Source organism: Schistocerca gregaria, unplaced genomic scaffold (genome assembly GCF_023897955.1).
Source record: "Schistocerca gregaria isolate iqSchGreg1 unplaced genomic scaffold, iqSchGreg1.2 ptg000699l, whole genome shotgun sequence".
In the NCBI taxonomy this organism is placed as follows: domain Eukaryota; kingdom Metazoa; phylum Arthropoda; class Insecta; order Orthoptera; family Acrididae; genus Schistocerca; species Schistocerca gregaria.
Genome location: NW_026062078.1, coordinates 60,001 through 67,500, shown reverse-complemented (window position 1 = coordinate 67,500; position 7,500 = coordinate 60,001). Strand labels below are relative to the sequence as shown.

At 54.8% G+C, this 7,500-nt stretch overlaps 3 non-coding genes across 3 annotated transcripts in view; all 3 read left to right on the top strand.

Moving 5' to 3' along the window:
• The first annotated feature begins 3,524 nt into the window (after window positions 1-3,524).
• LOC126320062 (small subunit ribosomal RNA) lies at window positions 3,525-5,417 on the top strand. Its single transcript, XR_007557831.1, has one exon. It is a non-coding gene; the product is annotated as a small subunit ribosomal RNA (ribosomal RNA).
• A 368-nt stretch (window positions 5,418-5,785) lies between these two features.
• On the top strand, window positions 5,786-5,940 carry LOC126320074 (5.8S ribosomal RNA). The gene has a single exon (XR_007557841.1). It is a non-coding gene; the product is annotated as a 5.8S ribosomal RNA (ribosomal RNA).
• Window positions 5,941-6,128: 188 nt separating this feature from the next.
• Window positions 6,129-7,500, top strand: part of LOC126320065 (large subunit ribosomal RNA) — a 4,222-nt gene continuing 2,850 nt past the window's right edge. The window contains exon 1 of the ribosomal RNA XR_007557834.1: window positions 6,129-7,500. This exon is cut by the window's right edge and continues 2,850 nt beyond it. This is a non-coding gene — a ribosomal RNA (large subunit ribosomal RNA).

The following is a 7,500-nucleotide window of genomic DNA, read 5'->3' as shown; positions in this document are numbered from 1 at the left end:
ATATAGATGATTTATGCGAATGTCCCTATACGTGCTGTAAGACTGGGCACACAACGTGAATCGCACGTCAGCCAGACACTCGAACATGCACTACTCTCGGCCTGCAACGGAGACACACAATACGTAAACATCTGGAATGCGACAATGTCGAGTGCACCCTCTCTGCCACATTGCACCGTCGACACTATGATAACCAGACCAGTAGGTCCACCTATAAAAGCACAATACCACACTCCTCCGACAACTACCATTGCTCAGATAAACCAACACCACCAACACACATCCTACACAGAGGGGCACCAAATATCACCACCCGCCCTCGTGTTATACCACATGAAAAATTGCAGAAGTGAGAGACACAGACCCGCCAGCCTCTTGCTACAAGCATCGAACCGACGTGACGTATCTGACGGTGACTCAGGCATCCGCGTACTGCCACCACTATCCACCCCCCCCCCCTCTCTGCCCCCTTCCCACACAATACCAAATTTAACCAACTTTATCGCTTAACCTAACTGTGGTTTTACCAGATTATCGCTTAACCTAACTGTGGTTTTACCAGATTATCGCTTAACCTAACTGTGGCTGTACCAGATTATCGCTTAACCTAACTGTGGCTGTACCAGATTATCGCTTAACCTAACTGTGGCTGTACCAGATTATCGCTTAACCTAACTGTGGCTGTACCAGATTATCGCTTAACCTAACTGTGGCTGTACCAGATTATCGCTTAACCTAACTGTGGCTGTACCAGATTATCGCTTAACCTAACTGTGGTTGTACCAGATTATCCCTTAACCTAACTCAATTTGTCCCTTAACCTAACTCAATTTGTCCCTTAACCTAACTCAATTTGTCCCTTAACCTAACTCAATTTGTCCCTTAACCTAACTCAATTTGTCCCTTAACCTAACTCAATTTGTCCCTTAACCTAACTCAATTTGTCCCTTAACCTAACTCAATTTGTCCCTTAACCTAACTCAATTTGTCCCTTAACCTAACTCAATTTGTCCCTTAACCTAACTCAATTTGTCCCTTAACCTAACTCAATTTGTCCCTTAACCTAACTCAATTTGTCCCTTAACCTAACCCACGTTGTCCCTTAACCTAACTCAATTTGTCCCTTAACCTAACTCAATTTGTCCCTTAACCTAACTCAATTTGTCCCTTAACCTAACTCAATTTGTCCCTTAACCTAACTCAATTTGTCCCTTAACCTAACTCAATTTGTCCCTTAACCTAACCCACGTTGTCCCTTAACCTAACCCACGTTGTCCCTTAACCTAACCCACGTTGTCCCTTAACCTAACCCATGTTGTCCCTTAACCTAACCCACGTTGTCCCTTAACCTAACCCACGTTGTCCCTTAACCTAACCCACGTTGTCCCTTAACCTAACCCACGTTGTCCCTTAACCTAACCCACGTTGTCCCTTAACCTAACCCACGTTGTCCCTTAACCTAACCCACGTTGTCCCTTAACCTAACCCACGTTGTCCCTTAACCTAACCCACGTTGTCCCTTAACCTAACCCACGTTGTCCCTTAACCTAACCCACGTTGTCCCTTAACCTAACCCACGTTGTCCCTTAACCTAACCCACGTTGTCCCTTAACCTAACCCACGTTGTCCCTTAACCTAACCCACGTTGTCCCTTAACCTAACCCACGTTGTCCCTTAACCTAACCCACGTTGTCCCTTAACCTAACCCACGTTGTCCCTTTGCCTAACATAGTTCACTGCTCGGAATCTCTGGTGTCGTTGTTATCCTCATGTAGATGTCTTGCGAGTGTTGCTTACTTTCCACATATTCCCGCTATCCACTGTCAATTGTACTGCAATAGGACTATATCGCCCCCCCCCCCCCCCTCTGCCCCTCTCTTTGTGTCTCCGTCCTCTCAAGCTGGTCGGTCTGGCGTTTGAGTGTTAAATGAGCCTCGCAGCTGTTCAGTTGCGTTCAGATGTCGACGCCCTCAGTGTACGTCGTGGTATGGTCTGTGTCCATTGTCCGCTGATGTCGTACGCGTAACCCACACGCTGTACCGATCATCGGTAGTTACGTACAGAGTGAAGTAGTGTGATACGTGTGACCGTACGCTGGCTGTGCCCAACGGTGTCGAATCTCAATTTCCATATGTTGTGCTCGATGCTACTTGTCTCGTCTCCCAATAACAGCTAGGTTGCACTGTGGTACGCCGTAGAGGCGTGTGGGAGGAACGTACGAACGCATTGTATGTCACCCTGGGTCGCTGGGGGTGGTGGTGCGGTGAGTCAGGTCAGGTCAGCGTGAGCCGTGTGATGTAGTGACGCGTGTATTCCGACTTTGTCGTATTGCCTCACACAAAGTGCTACCCTGGTGGACCGCGTTCCATATCTGGGACATGCCGCAGATGCCGGTTGACAGTGGATCGCGGAAGGGACATCGCATACGTGCGCGGGCCACCTTCCACGTGTTCTCTTCTGCACATGTCGCAGTGTGTATGTGGTCTGATGTAGCGTGTCGTGACACATGACATCCTGGCATGCAAGAATTGTTGAATTCGCAAATGTAGGTGGACATCTACGTTTACTGCCCAAGATACGCAAATGAACTGGAAATCCGTTGTTGAGCGGTTGTTCACGCTGGAGGTGAATCTGTGATGGCGACGATCGGTACAGCTATTAACCGGTTGTTTCAGCGGTACCCGCCACATCCACACACGTGACTAGGCCCATGTGGGTATGAAGCGATACGCGGCGGTGGCTTGGTGGGACTGTTCCCGGCCGGTGAAGGGGGGCCGCCCGGCGTGTTGGCCGCGCGCTGCGTGGGCGCACGCGCAACAGGCGGCTGGTGGGGGGCGCCGAGTGGCAGGAGCGCCAGCCGACGGGCTCGGCAGGCGGCGCAGCTACGCTGCGGCGCACCCTGCACGCGGCGCCTGGCGGCCAACGTTGGTTCAGCCGAGCCCGGTGCGAAGCGCGGTGGACATCTGCAGTGTGCTGGTCTGATTGAGGACTGTGTGCGTTGAGGATGCGCCGCCGCCTGGCACTCGGCGCCGCGACGCCGTCTGCTGCTCGGTCGCCCCAGCGGTTCTCGCAGGTGGTTTGTATCGCAGTTGTGCGGACGTGTTGGCGCGTGCGCTGTGCTGGGAGAGTTCGCTTCTGCACCCAAGTGGGGCTTTGCCCTTGTGTGGCGCTGGCGTTGGAGCTGCCGGTCACCATAGGTGGCGCGTGTTGTCTCCCGCCGGCAATGCCACGACAGCACGCTCCCGGGCCTCTGTCGGCAGCGGCAAGCTCAGTTGGGAGCAAGGGTGTTCGCACTAAAACCGTCTACTCGCCTAACTCCGGGCGATTGCGCCTCTCTCGAAACCGACCAAGTACCTAGGACGGCGCTGCGCGCCGCCGGGACCTGAGAGGGTTTCGAGGTGTATCGTGCAGGGGAGCTCGGCCTCCTCCTGTTTGCAGAATAATTGAGCGGACGCTTGCGTGTTCGCGCGGGCCCCCGGGACACACTCCCGGGCGGCCGGCTGCTCAGCTCTAGTTGACGCAGCTCCCTGGTTGATCCTGCCAGTAGTCATATGCTTGTCTCAAAGATTAAGCCATGCATGTCTCAGTACAAGCCGCATTAAGGTGAAACCGCGAATGGCTCATTAAATCAGTTATGGTTCCTTAGATCGTACCCACGTTACTTGGATAACTGTGGTAATTCTAGAGCTAATACATGCAAACAGAGTCCCGACCAGAGATGGAAGGGACGCTTTTATTAGATCAAAACCAATCGGATTGGCTTGTCTGGTCCGTTTGCCTTGGTGACTCTGAATAACTTTGGGCTGATCGCACGGTCCTCGTACCGGCGACGCATCTTTCAAATGTCTGCCTTATCAACTGTCGATGGTAGGTTCTGCGCCTACCATGGTTGTAACGGGTAACGGGGAATCAGGGTTCGATTCCGGAGAGGGAGCCTGAGAAACGGCTACCACATCCAAGGAAGGCAGCAGGCGCGCAAATTACCCACTCCCGGCACGGGGAGGTAGTGACGAAAAATAACGATACGGGACTCATCCGAGGCCCCGTAATCGGAATGAGTACGCTTTAAATCCTTTAACGAGTATCTATTGGAGGGCAAGTCTGGTGCCAGCAGCCGCGGTAATTCCAGCTCCAATAGCGTATATTAAAGTTGTTGCGGTTAAAAAGCTCGTAGTTGGATTTGTGTCCCACGCTGTTGGTTCACCGCCCGTCGGTGTTTAACTGGCATGTATCGTGGGACGTCCTGCCGGTGGGGCGAGCCGAAGGGGTGCTTTCGCGTCCCGAGGCGGACCCCGTTTAAATCCTACCAGGGTGCTCTTTGTTGAGTGTCTCGGTGGGCCGGCACGTTTACTTTGAACAAATTAGAGTGCTTAAAGCAGGCAAGCCCGCCTGAATACTGTGTGCATGGAATAATGGAATAGGACCTCGGTTCTATTTTGTTGGTTTTCGGAACCCGAGGTAATGATTAATAGGGACAGGCGGGGGCATTCGTATTGCGACGTTAGAGGTGAAATTCTTGGATCGTCGCAAGACGAACAGAAGCGAAAGCATTTGCCAAGTATGTTTTCATTAATCAAGAACGAAAGTTAGAGGTTCGAAGGCGATCAGATACCGCCCTAGTTCTAACCATAAACGATGCCAGCCAGCGATCCGCCGCAGTTCCTCCGATGACTCGGCGGGCAGCCTCCGGGAAACCAAAGCTTTTGGGTTCCGGGGGAAGTATGGTTGCAAAGCTGAAACTTAAAGGAATTGACGGAAGGGCACCACCAGGAGTGGAGCCTGCGGCTTAATTTGACTCAACACGGGAAACCTCACCAGGCCCGGACACCGGAAGGATTGACAGATTGATAGCTCTTTCTTGATTCGGTGGGTGGTGGTGCATGGCCGTTCTTAGTTGGTGGAGCGATTTGTCTGGTTAATTCCGATAACGAACGAGACTCTAGCCTGCTAACTAGTCGCGTGACATCCTTCGTGCTGTCAGCGATTACTTTTCTTCTTAGAGGGACAGGCGGCTTCTAGCCGCACGAGATTGAGCAATAACAGGTCTGTGATGCCCTTAGATGTTCTGGGCCGCACGCGCGCTACACTGAAGGAATCAGCGTGTCTTCCTAGGCCGAAAGGTCGGGGTAACCCGCTGAACCTCCTTCGTGCTAGGGATTGGGGCTTGCAATTGTTCCCCATGAACGAGGAATTCCCAGTAAGCGCGAGTCATAAGCTCGCGTTGATTACGTCCCTGCCCTTTGTACACACCGCCCGTCGCTACTACCGATTGAAAGATTTAGTGAGGTCTTCGGACTGGTACGCGGCATCGACTCTGTCGTTGCCGATGCTACCGGAAAGATGACCAAACTTGATCATTTAGAGGAAGTAAAAGTCGTAACAAGGTTTCCGTAGGTGAACCTGCGGAAGGATCATTACCGACTAGACTGCATGTCTTTCGATGTGCGTGTCGTGTCCTGTCGCGCAACACGCTACCTGTACGGCAGTGGCCGTGCGCCGCGTGCGGAACCACGCGTGCCTCTCAAAACTAGCGGAAGTGTTGTTGTTGTGTGGTACGAGCGCTGAAGCTCTGGAGCGGCTGGCCTGCGGTACCTGGCGCCTGGCGCCGGTTTTGAATGACGTTCGCCCGAGTGCCTGTCCGCTCCGGTGTGGAGCCGTACGACGCCCATCGGCTGTGAGGCCGTTGGACACAAAAAAAAATAGTGGAACAGGGGCCGTCAGACGCCTCAGTCCCGCAAATGCTACTGTCTTGAAAGAGACAGTGGGAGACTGAAAAGGAAAAGATCACCCAGGACGGTGGATCACTCGGCTCGTGGGTCGATGAAGAACGCAGCAAATTGCGCGTCGACATGTGAACTGCAGGACACATGAACATCGACGTTTCGAACGCACATTGCGGTCCATGGATTCCGTTCCCGGGCCACGTCTGGCTGAGGGTCGGCTACGTATACTGAAGCGCGCGGCGTTTGTCCCGCTTCGGAGACGTGGGAGTGTCGTGGTCGCCTGTGTGGCCGGCCGCGTCTCCTTAAACGTGCGATGCGCGCCCGTCGCCTGGCGGTTCGCATACCGGTACTTTCTCGGTAGCGTGCACAGCCGGCTGGCGGTGTGGCGTGCGACACCTCGTACAACGACCTCAGAGCAGGCGAGACTACCCGCTGAATTTAAGCATATTACTAAGCGGAGGAAAAGAAACTAACAAGGATTCCCCCAGTAGCGGCGAGCGAACAGGGAAGAGTCCAGCACCGAACCCCGCAGGCTGCCGCCTGTCGTGGCATGTGGTGTTTGGGAGGGTCCACTACCCCGACGCCTCGCGCCGAGCCCAAGTCCAACTTGAATGAGGCCACGGCCCGTAGAGGGTGCCAGGCCCGTAGCGGCCGGTGCGAGCGTCGGCGGGACCTCTCCTTCGAGTCGGGTTGCTTGAGAGTGCAGCTCCAAGTGGGTGGTAAACTCCATCTGAGACTAAATATGACCACGAGACCGATAGCGAACAAGTACCGTGAGGGAAAGTTGAAAAGAACTTTGAAGAGAGAGTTCAAAAGTACGTGAAACCGTTCTGGGGTAAACGTGAGAAGTCCGAAAGGTCGAACGGGTGAGATTCACGCCCATCCGGCCACTGGCCCCCGCCCTCGGCAGATGGGGCCGGCCGCCCGCGCGGAGCAATCCGCGGCGGGGTCGTGTCCGGTTGCCTTTCCACTCGCCGCGGGGTGGGGCCGTTCCGGTGTGCGGTGGGCCGCACTTCTCCCCTAGTAGGACGTCGCGACCCGCTGGGTGCCGGCCTACGGCCCGGGTGCGCAGCCTGTCCTTCCGCGGGCCTCGGTTCGCGTCTGTTGGGCAGAGCCCCGGTGTCCTGGCTGGCTGCTCGGCGGTATATCTGGAGGAGTCGATTCGCCCCTTTGGGCGCTCGGGCTCCCGGCAAGCGCGCGCGGTTCTTCCCGGATGACGGACCTACCTGGCCCGGCCCCGGACCCGCGCCGCTGTTGGCTCGGGATGCTCTCGGGCGGAATAATCGCTCCCGTCAGCGGCGCTTCAGCTTTGGACAATTTCACGACCCGTCTTGAAACACGGACCAAGGAGTCTAACATGTGCGCGAGTCATTGGGCTGTACGAAACCTAAAGGCGTAATGAAAGTGAAGGTCTCGCCTTGCGCGGGCCGAGGGAGGATGGGGCTTCCCCGCCCTTCACGGGGCGGCGGCCTCCGCACTCCCGGGGCGTCTCGTCCTCATTGCGAGGTGAGGCGCACCTAGAGCGTACACGTTGGGACCCGAAAGATGGTGAACTATGCCTGGCCAGGACGAAGTCAGGGGAAACCCTGATGGAGGTCCGTAGCGATTCTGACGTGCAAATCGATCGTCGGAGCTGGGTATAGGGGCGAAAGACTAATCGAACCATCTAGTAGCTGGTTCCCTCCGAAGTTTCCCTCAGGATAGCTGGTGCTCGTACGAGTCTCATCCGGTAAAGCGAATGATTAGAGGCCTTGGGGCCGAAACGACCTCAACCTAT